The sequence below is a fragment of the Furipterus horrens genome, unplaced genomic scaffold, assembly GCF_987537825.1.
Source record: "Furipterus horrens unplaced genomic scaffold, mFurHor1.1.pri manual_scaffold_10, whole genome shotgun sequence".
NCBI classification, from domain to species: Eukaryota; Metazoa; Chordata; class Mammalia; order Chiroptera; family Furipteridae; genus Furipterus; species Furipterus horrens.
In genome coordinates, this window is record NW_028327180.1 from 96,692,084 (window position 1) to 96,705,595 (window position 13,512).

Consider the following 13,512-nt stretch of genomic DNA (forward strand, 5'->3'; position numbering starts at 1 on the left):
AAAATTAAAAGAAAACGTATGGTCGGTACAGATGCTGCCATCTGTTCCATTTACTACATATTCCTCCACATATTCTACCCAAAGGGCACATTTCCAAGGTGGCCCCGAGACAGGGAGGGAAACTGCTCCGACTCGCTGCACCGCTCACAGTCTGAGCGCTTCGTCGGCAAACGTGTGTGTGCTACTTTGCCGCCTCTCAACCCACGTGCACGGCTTCATGTCGTGATCTGTGCGCACACACAGATGGCCATGGGTTCCAACGCTTGAGGAAGAACCCAGCTCTGCTGCACCTTCAGAGCGATGCTACCTTGCCTCTGAGGTGGTGCCGTCCCCAAGGGTTTCCAAGGGTGGCTTTGGCCATGCTCTGTCTCCACCATGACTGTCACGCACCAGCCTCGCCAGGTCGCGCTGAGCATCGGTGAGACCGGCGTTTCATCCCAGGCCAGCACCTCCGTGGAACTGGTCCATCCACCTGAGCGAGTGCCATCTCCCCTCACGGGGTGCTGGGGTGTGGATCAAGGCAGCCCCCGCCGAGCACTCCTCACAGGGTCTGGACCTCAGAGCCCTCAGTAACTGACTGTGCTCCTCCAAAGGCCACCCCTGGTGGGAGAGGTCACTTCCCTTCTCGAATCACTAGAAGAGCAGCTGAGGATTACAAAAAGCCATGTGAAAAGAGAAGGAGAGAGAGAGAAATCACTTCCAAGTAGAGTGATCAAAGCAGTAGCTGGGAGTTAAGCAGGGCCTCGGAAGATGGTGCAGAGGGAGGGCATTCTGGACGTGTATGTGTGTGGGGGAGTGTGCTTCACGAGCTAATAAAACATGCCATACCTGTGGAAAGGAACACTCAAGATCGTCTCTAAAAATAGAAGCAATTTTTTAAATGATGTTTACTTCCCACTCAGGAGAATAAAAATCTGCAAAAGTGGAAATTAAGGTATAGCTAAATATTAGGCATTGCGGGGAGAATTATTTAATAAATGTGGCCACAATGCACAATCCATGGAGCCCACTGAGAAGAGGGACACAGCAATCAAGAAACCTGGTGACAGTGATGATGACAATAAGAACCATCGCAGATACAACACATGGCGTCCTTCCTACATGCCAAGGAGGGGCTAAGGACTTCACACTAATTATCTTATTTAATTGTCAGCCCCATTTTGACTCCTTTGCAGAAGGGAAAACTAAGGCCCAGAGAGGTAAAGCTACTTGCCAACAACTCTGAGTCCGGTGTCCTTTCTGTGCCACCTATGCTCTGAGATGTTACATAAACTGCCCTGGCTGGAGGAGGGAATCAAACCCAACTTTGTCTCTGGGGCCTGCGGGGTTTCCACTCCACCCATCTGCCTTCCGGGGAGCGCAAAGGAGGTGGTCAGTATGGATGAGTATCTAAGACAATTCAGCCCTTTCCAGGAGGCACGCCTTTGGTACCCCTCCCCCCAGGGCGGACAGGTGACCCGAGGGGAAGCTGGTGCCTCAGGCCCGGGGTCTTTCCTCTTCCCGTCCTTGGGGTTTTCCCAGGGCTCCCTGGTTTCACATCTCCTGTCTCTGGCTGGAGGGTCCCGGCTGCTGCAAGGGCAGAGCCAGTTAGCCCTCGGGAAGAGACGGTCAGGAGGCCAGGGGACCAGGGGACCCCGTGTAGGCCGGCTCACTGGCCCAGCCTCGGGCTGCGCACCTGTGACACGGGCAGTGACAATAGCAGCCTCTGGGTGGGTAGAGATGGGAGGAGACAGTGTGAAGGCCGGGCCATCTCACGCCGATCCTCTGAAAAACATCGGTCTTGGCCTTGAGAATGAAGCAGAGCTGAGTGGGGAGGAGCTAAGCATGGTGACGTCAAGCTGGGGCCTAGGTGGGGACCCCCCCAATTTTTTTCCCTCCTCCAGAGGAAGACACCCAAAACTCATAAAGGAGCCCATTGAGAGTTAGCAGAGGCCTTCTTGGGCTTTGTAATCTGAGTCTCAGGGTGGCACGGGGTCCACAGTCCCTGGGCACAGTAAGAAGAGCATCATGCGGGGACACCAGCACGGGGCTCATGGGACAGGAATCTTAAAAGTGCATCAGAGCCTGAGGGACAGAAGAGCAATACTCACAGGGAGTGATAAATTGGGTTTTTTAATATTAGGGACATAAATAGGCATAGGAACAGCACACTGCAACCCGAGAGAGATCCCCCCAAAATCCTTCCTGCCCCATCCAGACTTGAGGGTCCCTCTGTTTCCTGACCCACAGCAGATTCAGGTTGGGGGCAGAGGTAACTGCCTTCTTCACAGCTAACGTTAGAGGTGAGAAAACTGAGCCATTCATTGGAAGAGACTCGAGAGTCTCAGCCTCTGGGTGTGCGGGCGGGGTGGGGGTGGGGGGTGCCCCTGAGGGACTAGGAACGAATGGAGAGTAGGGACTTTGGAGGGAGAATGGGGTGACCTTATTAGGAGACATAGCTGTGAGTCAGGAGGTAAGTGGGAGGATGTGCTACTTTGGGTTTAATTGGAAAGGGGGTGTTGGCTGGAGGACAGAGGGAAAAAGTGGTGGCATGTGGCCCATGGCGGGTGCTGACTTGGGGCACTGTGGAGAATGCCTCCGCATTGTACCCCCCGGCCTCCCCGCCACTGACGTTTGATGCTGAGGTGCATTGCTGTTGGAACGGTCTCTGGACCTTTGTGGGTCTGCCTGTCGAGGGAACAAGAGCTGTCACTGTCTCAGGGAGGGGACAGCTTTCCCCTCCATTCTCCGAGGCTGGCGGGGGAAGCACGCACCATCTGCGTGGATGGCAAAGGGCCCCCCACCCACCCGGGAGGAGAGCCACCTGCTCCCCTGGGCAAGGCAGCTCCGCACACCCATCAGCCATACACTAAGGCACCGAATTCGGTGGCTCTGCCTCAGAACGGGTGTGCGGGGAGGGACAGGCCTGCCATGCAGTGTGCCTGTCCTAACCTGCGCTCCTGGGGGCTGGGGGGTGGGGCGTGGGGGAGGGATCATGCAAGCCACACTACACTGTCTCCTTGCGCCCTCAGACTGGACTGTCCTCACCTCCCCCATGCTGGGACCCACACAGCAAACCATGAACCAGCTGCCCCGTGTGAGGCTACGAGGAGCAATATTTTCCACTTCCTCAGAGCTGACAATTTCATTCTTTTCAAAAAATATATGTGTTTTTCATCCTCTCTCTGCGTGCGTCTCTTTCTCTGATGTTTTAGCAGAGGTACCTTACAAGTTCAATGGCGGGTGGGAGGAGGTGCTTCTTTGGGCTTCCTGTCAAGGCTCCCTTCCATGTCTGCCCTATTTTTGCCTTGGGCAGCCTATCCCCAGACAGCTCTGCTCAAAGGGAAACTCCCAGGTGCCTGCAAGGGTGGGTGGGGTGTGGGCAGAGGGCAGGGGTGGGGAAGGCAGGCATCTCAGCTTGACGGGAGAGAAAGACCGTGCCCCCTCCTCCTCTGGGCGAGCTGGAGAAGGGCCGAGATGGCGGAGGAGGCAGAATGGGTGCAGAAAGCACCCATTCTGGGCAATGGCTCAGCTAGGTCAGACTGAGTGGGGTGGGAGGGAGAAGAATCAGGTGAGGGAGGAAGTAGCCTGCCCTCATTCCCTCCAGCCCGGGACCCTGTGTTGCTCCCCTGTGGAGACCCGTAGAGTTGTCTGGCTGCTCTGTGTTCACCTCGAGTTCCTAAAACCATCCTCTGGGATATGGGTGTGCCCCTGTATCCTCCTAATGAGCTGCCTCGTGACCTTGTTTGCAGAGCTGAGTTCTGTCGCTTGCAACTTGGGTCCATTTGGGCTGCTATAACAAAAACATACTGCTGAACGGGTAGCTGATAAACCACAGGGATTTATTTCTCATAGTTCTGGGAGCTGGAAGTCCAGGATCAAGGTGCCAGCATGGTGTTTCCTGGTAATCATCTATGTTATGGTGAAAGGGAGAGGGGTCCTATAAACAGCAAACCAGGACAGCAGACATAGTCCAGGGCCTCTGCCACTGGTGAGTGGGAACATGCAGGCACCTGATTCCAGAGCGTGCACACATCTACGCTGGTGCCTTGGTCTGGCTTCTCCTGCAAGGTCCCATCCGCCCCAGATAAGCAGAATTCCCCTCTCCTTATTTGTCCTGGCACATGGCGACTCTATCTGCATTTAGCAAGAAACAGAATCCCATTTGCCATAGGCAGGAGCTGCAGGTATAACTCAGGAGGCAAGCACATTCGAGCATATGGCCGTGAACCCAGGGCTGCTGACTCCCAGCTGTCTGGTGGGCTTCCTCAGAGCATTGCCTTATCCAGCCCTTACGAGGACTGGAGAGGCTGCTTTGAAGGGTCACGGGACCACAGCCCTAAATGGAATGTGTGAAAAGCCAACAGCAGTGCCAGAGTCTCACCCCTACCATTGTTCCTTGTTATCTGTTAGAGAGTCTCAGGCCCCCCTGCGAGCCTCTGTTCTCCCAGACTGCCAGGGTTATGATCTCGGAAGTCCCGCCTAGGCAATGTCAAGGCCAGAATTCCCCTGAGCTGTAGCGTTCTCTGAGAGGGGCCTTTGTTCCTATTTCAGGGCTTCCTGTGTGAGCCTGGAAACTCAGAGGGGCCCAAGTCCAGTCTGGAGAACTGCTGGAATGATCCTCCTCGTCCAGCTTTTCTGCCCAAGGCCAGTCCCTCAAAAACTCTAAAGCCAGAGCCTACTGGGGTCAAGACTAACTCTGCAGTCAGAATCCCATGTTTGAATCCCAACTCTGTGACCCTCCAGCGGTGTGACCTGGGGCAATTTAGCTAACTTCCCTGGGCTGGGGTTTCCAGCGGGCTAGGAGGAAGGTTAAATACAGCATCAGCCTCACTGAGTGGCTGTGAGGATTCAGTGAAATAAAATCGCGAGCCCGAAGGCACACCACAGACGGTGCTCCTCGCGGGCTGTTTTCACTATTGCGAGCATTTCTGACTCATTCGATCTTCCCCAGGACCAGCCCAGAGGAGCAAGTCGTCCTCCCATTGCTGCAGGTTCCCTGGGTGGCTTGCAACACAGAGCTCCCCTTTCCCGTATCGCATGTGGGTGGGATCAATTGCATACACTACTCTGTGATATTTCTGATGTAGATGGACAGCAGAAGTGGCCGAGTTGAGCTTCCCTAAGAATTAACAAAAGGTACTGTGAGCCCGAAGGCTGATGAGGCCAGGGGGAAATGCAAGTGAGTGGAGCCAGCCGGCTAAGAAAAACAGTAGCCCAATGTGATGACAAATGGCATTAGTCAGGAAGATGATAAGGACAGGTGGGGACTGGGGCAAACGGAGAGCTCAGCTCAAGCTGCTTGTCGCCATATTATAATGAGGGCTGCTAGTGCAAGAACGGGGCCCACAGGTCCCACATCTTTGCTTGCAACTAGCTAGAAAGCTAGGTTGTATGTTTACAAAGAAAAAAGGAAATGCCATCCATGTCATCACCTAGAATCTGTGAATATGTTTGGTTATATTGCAAAGCAGAATTGAGGTTCCTACTATTCTGGCCTTAAACTATGGAGGCGATCCTGGACTATCTGAGTGGGCCCAGTGTAACCACAAGGGTCCTTAAAAATGGAAGAGGGCGGCAGAAGAATCAACAGGAGATGCGGATGTAGAAGAAAAGCTCAGAGAGACACCATGTTGCTGGGTTCAGGAAGGCGGCTGTGAGCCAAGGAATGTGTGAGTGGCTGCAAGCAGCGAGGAAAGGCAGGGGACGGATTCTCTCCTAGGCCCGTCAGGAAGGACTGCAGCCCTCTGTTTTAGCACACCGAGGCCGATGTCGGATCTTCGAGCCCCAGAAGTGGAAGATAATGAGTCTGTGCTGTTTCAAGTCACTAGTCGGTGGTAATTGGTTACAGCAGCAATGGAGAGCTAATGTGCCCATGAACTTAGAGGGAGAAAAAAAAGCCAAGTGAGCCAAACAAACCACCTGTTGGCTGGGGACTCCATGTGAACCGCTTCTGATTTAGAATCACTGAATTACACAATTTTTTTTTAATCCTCACCCGAGGATGTGCTCATTGGTTTTAGAGAGTGGGGGTGGGGAGGAAGGGGAGAGAAACATCAATGTGAGAGAGGAACATGGACCAGTTAACTCTCATGCCTCCAATACGCAGGATGGAACCTGCAACCGAGGCACATTCCCTGACCAGGGATTGAACTCCCAACCTTTCGGTTTACAGAATGATGATACAACTAACCAAGTCACACTGGCTAGGGCGAATGCCACAGTTTTTTAAGGTGGAAGGGCCCCCATGACCTGATCAGTGGCTGGGAGGTGACAGAAGTCACGCCAATGTCCGTGCACTGGCAGAAGGCAGGTGTGGGTGACCTAACATCGGGTGAGTGAGTCCCTGCCAGTGTGACACTTCCATCGTAAGCACCTGCGCCTTACATAAACACAGCTGTACCTGGCCGGGAGAAGAGAAGGTAGAGCAAGTGAGGTGAGAGTCTGTGGCTGTTTTGCCTACTGTTCTATTCATGATAAAAATCAATGGCCCGGGGTAAGCTCAAGAAGGCCACCAATAGGTGGTGTCCTCAGGAGTCAAACCCCGTGTCCAAGGAAAACGTCCTTCTAGACACAGAGCATTGTGCTGGGCATTTCCCTCAGCTGGCCGCTTCCCAGTCTGATGTTTTTGTTTCTCCAGCTAGTCCCATTTTATTTCTTCAGTTGTTTTTTTTAAAAAATGTATTTAAGCTCTGCCCAGAGTGAGAACGTGAGCAAACATGCCTTCCTTCGGCACTGTCTGTGCTGCTGGTTCTCTGAGCCCCGGCCCTGGGTCACTTTGCACACAAGGCACACCTTTCAAGACCGCGGCCTACGGAGAGCTGGACCTCAGGGAAATTGAGCCAGTGACTTGTAATGATGGAGGGATCCAGTCCCCCGAAGTGGCTGCTCATGCGTGTCCTCTAGCTGTGGCTGTTCTGTTTGCTCTTCTCCACTGCCCACACACCCAGAAAATTACTCTGGAGGCCTTTACCTGAGCTACGTTCTCTTCAGTTTGCCAGAGCGCCCACTCCTCCCCATGACCTCATGCCGCCCCCTCCACTCATTTATATTCCCTGCCAGGCCCCCTAACAGAGTCTGAGTTTATGAAAACTGATCCTTCCCCAAGTCCCACATTCAATTCAATTCACTTGTTCATTCCACAAATAGTTATTTAGTGCCTACTATGTGCCAAGAATATTCTAAGTCGTGGAGATTCACCAGTGAACAACAGACAAAATCCTTAATTTTATGGCGCCTCGTAATGGTAACGGTAACAGCAATGATGGTGACAATGGATAAGCACTGAGTGGTCACTGTGTGCCCGGCGATGTGCTAAGCCCTCCTTGCATACACACACACACGCACACACACTCCTAACATCCTCACAGCAGCCCTAGAAGGTATCGCCCTCATTATAAGATAAGGAATCTGAGGCGCAGAGAAGTTCCTTGCTTATGTGAGAAGCAGACATTAACAAACAAACAGATAAGATGCTCTAGGATTCCACTTTCCAATACGGTAGCCACTAGCCACCTGTGGCTACTTTAATTAAAAGTAATTAATAAAACATAATTAAAATGAAATAAAATTTAAATTTCAATTCCTTGGTCACAGACATTTCAAGAACTCAACAGTCATATGTGGCCAGCGGCTGCCATTTTGGACACAGGACATTTCTAGCATCCCGGAGTCCTTCTGGGCAGTGCTGGTCCACGGAGTCAGTCTTAGTAGTGGAAGCTCCAGGGTTTAGAACTCCCCTGACACTCATCAGCTGGGGACCTTGAGCAAAAGCCTTAACCTCTCTGAATCTCAGATTAATGATCTATTCAGTGCACTTAATAATGTCCTCCTCAAGGGTACTGGGGAAGATGAATTACATCTTGGACGTTTAGGACAGTGTCCAGCACAAAGTAAACATCTGATCGATGATAGCTATTATTATAAATATTAAAATAAAGAGAGGTAGAGGTACACAGAGAAAACAGAGCAGTGCTAGGGGTAGAAGGTAAGGACTCCTTGCTTGGGCAAGTAGGTTAAGGGTGTGCCCTGAAGGACGCAGCGCCTGCACAAAGTCACTGGGAAGGACACCCAGGCAGGAGCCGTGGGTAAAGCCCCTGAGACTGCAGCCTGTTTGGGGTGTTCTGGAGACAGCATCCCAGCCAGAGTAGCTGGGAGGGAGGGGGCCAGGGAGAGGAGAGAGAGCCGGCTCAGGAGACACTGCGGACCACTGGGAGGACTTCCGCCTTGGTGCTGAGGGCGACAGGGGTGCTTGGGGGTTCTGAGAAGGGAAGCCATGTGGTCTGACTTCCAGTTTGAAGAGCCTCCCGAGCTATAGGTGGAGGGAGCACCGTAGGGGCAGGAACAGAGGCAGGGAGGCCCCTCGGGGCCCCCGCCAGCAGACCTGCTGCAGGTGCTGTGAGGAGCGGAGCTGAGAAGGTTATACACTCAGACCTGTTTTCCTAGACGCCAGGGCGCCCTCCTTAGGCCTTGACTCAGAAGCCACCCTTTCAGGAAAGGCTCCCCGTCAGCTTTGCTCACTACTGGGTTCCAGCACCTACAGCCGTGCCCAGCACACACCAGGGGCCTGAGAGATCTTTCCGAATCAATGAATGAATGCCACGGAGAAGGAAGGAGAACAGGGGATACTTAAGAAAACTGCAGCCCGGAGAGGAGAAGTCATTGACCTAAAGCCACACAGCAGCCAATGGCAGAGCCTGCGCAGGAGTCTGGGCCTCGGGACCACAGCCCTGCACACTGCTCTGCTCCCCACCCCCCCTCATGCAAGTTTCCCCTTGTTCTCAGAGCTCCTGGGGCTCGGGGGTCGCTTACTCCTCGACCCAGCTCTGTCTTGACTCTCTTCCCCATTTTCTCCAGAACTTGCTCTGCTTCTGGCCGAACTTTCCCTTTTCTGCAGGCCTGGCCAACTGCAATATCCGGATTGCCCTCCGCACCGCGTGAGAGAAACGGAACAGGAAGCCGCGGTGCCCAAACTGGCTTCTCTATGAGGGCCGGCTGCACAGGGAGATGCAAATGCAGCCTGAGGCTGGGGTGGGGGGAACCGAGAGGGGGGCGATGCTGAGCCCGGTGTCCTCCCCCAAACACACATGTCGCTGATCAATGATAGGGGTCATGCAGCTTGCTCTGGCCCCTGCCCGGGGACTGCCCCAAGGAACCTCGCTCCATCTGCTCTTGAGAGCAGAGAGACCCCTCGTGCCTCCCCTTCCCCCCTCCCCTCCCTGACGCACAGGTTTTGGAGGAGAGGACCTATACCTCTCAATCACCTGCTAGCCATTCTGGACACTCGCTCCATCCCGTCTCTGGCATAACAGCAAAATTTCCTCCAGATTCTTCATCATAATAATAAACATAAAAGCTGCCTGTTAGAACACTTATTTTACATTAGGCATTTTGCAAATCCACAATCCTTCATAGCCCATCTTATAAATCAGGGCACTGGGCTCAAAGGTAATCCCATGGGTAAGTGGTGGGTTTGAGCTCAACCCCAGGGCCTCTCTGGGTCTGATTCCACAGCTTGTTTTCTCTTCTCCAGACGTAATCACCATTCATTCATTCATTCATTCCTCATTCATTCATTCAGTAATTTTTTTTAAATCAAAGCCATACTATGTGCCGGGCACTGTTCTAAGTACTCAGCCGCTGATAGGAAGGTACTAGAATTTATTGCAATAAGTCCCTCTGTTTGGATACTTGGTTCCAAATTTTGCTGTCATCAGCAACTCAGAAATGAGCATTTGCTTAGCTAACCTGCTTTGTGTCTTTAAGCTAGGCTGCTAAATGTAGACTTGCTCAGTCAAGGATATGAACTTTAGTAATGTTGCTATATTTTATCCCACTGCCGAGGACAGCATTATTCTGGGGTGTGTGCTCTTTTCCAGTTAGACGTCCTCTGGCCATAGACGCGCTGTCCCTGGAAGCAGGCCGCAGTGCTGGCTCTGTCTGCAGGACCCATGTGTTAGATGCCACTTGGCTCAGAGCTGGCGGCTTGGTCTGGGAAAGAGGGAGCGTTTCAGGTGTGGGCCGGGCTGGCTCTTTCTGTCCTGCTGGGAAGATAACTGCTATTTCATTTCATTTCACTTCAAGTTAGAGTTTCTCTTTTTCCCTCTCCTTGAAGGTTTCCATACATCTGCTCAGGGCACAGAATTAGTTATCTGGGTACCAGGCATTCTATCAAGCACTTTGTGTGAACCAAACAAAAAAACAAAAACAAAAAAAACTTAACTGTGGCTCCTGCCAACAGGGCAATGGAGTGTATTGTCACTCTGTGGCGTTGCCTCCTGCCAAGGCTGCGTTTGGTGTTCACACAACCTGTTTTCACTGGGATGGTGAATGGCAGGCCATGTAGTTGGCTCCAATACTCACTTGGGAAACTCCCCAGAGGGACGTCGACAAGTCTGGCTCATGCCAGTATTTACACTTGGAACAATAAATGATTCAAGAAACGCTGTGATGGTCCTATCAAACACACCGCGGGTGTTACTAACCCTGGGGCCACAAAGACTGGAGTTTGAATCCTGATCTTGACTTAGGAAAGACCCTGCCGAGCCTCAGTTTTCTCAGCTGTGAAATGGAGTTGTAATATTATATCCTGATGGGGTTTATTGGGAATTAAATGTAAGCAGGTGTGTAAAACCCATAGCAGGGGTACCAAGGGGGCCTTTGTACATAGTATCTAGAATTGTTATTAAATAGATACAATAATTTGAGCCACTATAATGAGTTGGTTGCTTAGTTGAGGTCCTTAAGAGACCTGTTAAGCTACTAAGAATGATTCCTAATATCTGTTTTCATGGGAAGAGATGCTCATATGAGTTAATTTCCTTAAATATTTACTATATTTTATGTTTCATAATTCAGTGTTTCTTAGCATGCCCTGTGAAATTTTATTTGGCTTAACAAGCCCCGTTTTCATCTAGCAAGACTTCTCTCTAGCAAGGGAAAAGCAAACTCAGGTCCAGGCACCAGGTCAAAGGATCCCTGGCTGGGGAGCTTGGCGAACATGCAGATGCTTGGGCCTCACTGAGTCCCCCGGCTCAGATCTCCAGGGGGGTCCTAGGGTCTGTCCCATTAGCAAACTCCCCGGCCATTCTCCTAGTTCGATGGTTCCTAGAACTGCAAACTGGCCTCAGGAGTGCTAGAAGGTACCCATACACTGGACATTGGAGGGTTTCCAGGAAAAAAAAAGATGCCAATTTCTTTTTTATTCTGTGAAAAACACTAACCGAAGCAACATTTCTACTCTATCCAGAGGGAACGTAGTCTTGGGTCTTAACAAGGTTAACACTTCATTTGAAACCTTCTGCTGTGCTGTTACATTTTTCTTTCCATCCTAGACCAACCTGTCAGGGGGCCCGGGCAGAGCCCTTCTGGCTCAGAGTGTGTGGGCTGGGCTGCACAGCACGGGGTTCCACTTCCTCCCCCAGGACAGCGTTATTCTGGGGGTGGGGTGTGCTCCTTTCCAGTTAGACGTCCTCTGGCCGTAGACACGCTGTCCCTGGAAGCAGGCTGCAGTGCTGGCTCTGTCTGCAGGACCCATGTGTTAGATGCCACTTTGTCCAGAGCTGGCGGCTTGGTCTGGGAAAGAGGGAGCGTTTCAGGTGTGGGCCGGGCTGGCTCTTTCTGTCCTGCTGGGAAGATAACTGCTATTTCATTTCATTTCACTTCAAGTTAGAGTTTCTCTTTTTCCCTCTCCTTGAAGGTTTCCATACATCTGCCCAGGGCACAGAATTAGTTATCTGGGTACCAGGTACTCTATCAAGCACTTTGTGCAAACTCTCACATTCTCAAAGCAAGTTAGAGAGGTCAGTGTACCGGGCCGGTCGCCCTTTTGTCTGTCCCGCATCGCCACCTTTTTCCCCTGTAGAGCGTCCCCCTTGGTGCGGTCCCAGAAGAAGGGGCGTGCATCCCACTGCAGACCCAAAGCGGTCCATTTCCCCCTAGCCCTTTCTTCTCTTGACTTGGCCCATCAGATACTCTGTCCCAGCTCTGAACATGTGATGCAAAGTAAGACGTGGGCTCAGCTGGAACATCATAAGCCATACGTGAGCATCACCTGGCTCCCAAGGTGGGAACCGTGTGTGTAGGCCCTGCAGCCTGGCCCCCTGAGATCCCATGACTGTGGCCCACTTTCCAAGCCTGTCCCTCTTCCAAGCCTGTTTGCATCATCTCCATCAATTCTTTGAGTCTTCAGAGCTATTCGGTGCATGCCATTTACCCTTTAATGTAGAGTCAGGTTCTGCTGCTTATAACCAAGAACCTACTCTGATCTCCAGGGATCATTAACCCCAGTTTACAGATAAAGAAGGCGAGTTCTGGGTTAGAGTTCTTAAGAAAAAAAAAGCAAAACCCTCCTACAGAATTCATGTATCAAGAAATTAACAGTCCAGGCCAGACAGAGCTGGATCTGGAGATCTGGAGCTCTGGAATTCAAAAAGAGTATATGATCTTTGGTTCGGTTTCCTGCTATCGGTCATCTATCCTTTATCGGCAAGTATCAGCAAAACCAAGCCTGGCAGGCAGAGATAGGCTTCCCCGGTCCAGTGGCAAATGAGCAAGTGATAGTCAAGTTGAGATTTTTCTGATTATATAAAGGGAAGTTCTGGGAAGTCCACGAGTTAGACAATCAAGAGTTCTGGCTGGTGGTATCCCAAAGGCATGGGCCAAGTGTGTTTCCGGGTGAAGTGTGTCCTCAAAGCAGTAAGGCTACACCTCCCACTCTCTATATGTGAGCTGAGCAGAGCAGTTTCTTTTGATGAGTTCATGTGGAAAGGGACAAAAGAGAGCGACTTTACAGTGGACACACCTGGCAAGGACCACCTCAGCCAGGCAAAGACTCACATCCCCAGTGAACGCTGATAGTGCACCTCGATGTGATGTGATAGGAATGGCATTTTGCCTCTGGTCTTTCTTCCGAAAACCTATGTTCCCCATCTAATCACAAGAGCATGGTCATGTTCATCACAGACAAGATCTGGACACAACCCTAACTGTCTGTGGATGAACAGGTTAAGAAGACATGGCATATATATACAATGGAATGTCCTTCAACCACACACATGAAAGGAAATCTTGTTACTTGTGTCAACATGAATAGACCTTGCGGGCATTATGCTAAATAGAATTTGTCAGACAGAGAAAGACAAATACTGTATGATCTCACTTATATTATGTGTAGACTCTAAAAACATCCTACTTATAGGAAGAGACTAGAATGGCAGGTGCCAGAGGTGGGTGCGGGGTGGGGGCGGGGTGAAATGGTGAAGGTGATCAAAAGGTAAAAACTTCTATTTATAAGATGAATAAGTTCTGGGGACCCTAATGTACAGCATGGTGATTATAGCTATAATACAATACTGCATTATAGACTTGGAAGTTGCTATAAGAGTCGGTCTTAAATGTTCTCACCATTAAAAAGTGATAATTAGTTGAGCCGATGTGGGTGTTAACTAACTCTACAATATATAAGGGTATCAAATCATCACATTGTACACCTGAAGCTTACACAATGTTGTATATCACTTACATGTTATTAAA